This window comes from Ovis aries, chromosome X, assembly GCF_016772045.2.
Source record: "Ovis aries strain OAR_USU_Benz2616 breed Rambouillet chromosome X, ARS-UI_Ramb_v3.0, whole genome shotgun sequence".
Taxonomy (NCBI): domain Eukaryota; kingdom Metazoa; phylum Chordata; class Mammalia; order Artiodactyla; family Bovidae; genus Ovis; species Ovis aries.
The window spans coordinates 16205136-16206987 of NC_056080.1; the positions used below are offsets into that span (position 1 = coordinate 16205136).

Sequence of the window (1852 nt, forward strand, 5' to 3'; positions counted from 1 at the left end):
CTTCAGAGGCTGGGAATGACCTGAATTCTAAGCCAGGGTTGATGTAGACCTTTCCCATTTGCTTAGTGTCTTTTAATAGAGCAAACGTGGATATGTCATATTCATCTTGAAGGCATGTGGAGGAGTGTGCAGCCACCACGCAATGTCCCTTTTCCCCAAGAGCAAGCATGCATGTAGGAGGTAGGGATATTCATCCGAGGTAATGGAGAGTTAAACTTTCAGGATCCCTCCTCCACCCCGTGTTTTTAACTAAGGTCTACTGATACCTTCTCTTGTGCAGTTTGTAGATAAGGAGTCTGTTCTTTGAACACTCTGGACTTTATTTTGAATCACCTGGAAGTCTGGTCGAAAATGTAGATTCCTAGGTCATAATTCAGACCTCCTGAATCAGTGTCTCAGGAGTGCAGCTCAAGAACCGCGTTTTATACACATGCTCCAGGTGACTCTCAGTCTCACTGGTTTGCCCAGCCCTGGCCCAAGGTCTCTGAGGAGCAGCAGCTCTGGCATGGCACTCTGTTCTACAGGGACTGCGGTGCGCTAGGAGACATATCTGGCTACACTAGCTAGCAATCATCTGGCTGCTCCATGGTATCTGCCTGTTTGTTCAAAGTGGCATTGGAGGCTGCAGATCTATGGTGAGCTGCAGACATGGGTCTCTGTTCTGCAGGAAGGGGTTTGTCAAGGTTATAAAGAATAAGACCTACTTCGAAAGGTACCAAATGAAACTTAGAAGAAGACAAGAGAGTAAAACTGACTGCTATGCCAGGAAACGCTTGGTAATCCAGGACAAAAATATGTATAATACATCCCAATACAAGATAAGTTCGTATCACCAACAATCATTTGTCAGATTGCTTATGCCTGTGTATAAGGAGATACGACAGTCTGTGCAGCTAATGCCCATGAACTCCCAAAGTATGGCGAGAAGGCTGACCTGACAAATTATGCTGCAGCATATTGTACTGGTCCACCGATGGTCCAAAGGCTTCTCGATCAGTTTGGCATGGACAAGATCTATGATGGCCATGTGGAGATGTCCAGCGATAAATACAATATGGAAAGCATTGATGGTCAACCTGGTGCCTTCACCTCAAATTTGGATGCAGAATCTTGCCAGATCTAACACTAGAAATAAAATTTGGGGGATCCTGAAGGGTGCTGTGGATGGAGGTTTGTTTATCCCTCATAGTACCTAATGGTTCCCTGGTTATGATTCAGAAAGCAAGGAATTCAATGCAGGAGTACTCCAGAATCACATCCTGGCTCAAACCATTGTAGATGACATGCATTACCTAACTGAAGAAGATGAAGATGCTTATAAGAAACAATTTTTTTAATACATAAAGAAAAATGTACCTCCAGACATGATGGAGGAGAGGTATGAGAAAGCTCATGCTGCTATATGAGAGAATCAGTCTATGATAAGAAGCTTAAGAAAGAGGTTAAAAAGAAGAACCATCCCAAAACGTCACTTGCCCAGAATAGATATTGAGTAGCTTGGAAGGCAAGCTTCCTTAGCAGTCAGGAATGGGCTGCTGAGAGCTGGTAAAGCAAATCACACTTTTCTATGAAGATTTTTTGGATTAAGACAGCAATAAATTTATTGACCAAGCAGCCCCCAAAATAGTGGCTTTGGAAGAAGGAAATGGCAGGGATACTAAAGCCTACACCCCAGCCATGCCATGTATTACCCTACCATCCACCCAGCTACAAGCTAGAAGAGATGCCGAAGTTCAAGTGATAATGTGATTTGCACTTTGAATGAGACACAAAGAAAAAGTTTTTTAAAATCCAGCCTCCTGACATGTGCACCTCAATACCCCAAATGAAAAGAGCAGTGCATTTCCATTGA

The 1852-nt window shown here is 43.5% G+C and overlaps 1 pseudogene; it reads left to right on the forward strand.

Annotated features, from left to right (window-relative positions):
• Positions 1 to 632: 632 nt before the first annotated feature.
• LOC101103378 (large ribosomal subunit protein uL18-like) lies at positions 633 to 1549 on the forward strand (annotated as a pseudogene).
• Positions 1550 to 1852: the final 303 nt, after the last annotated feature.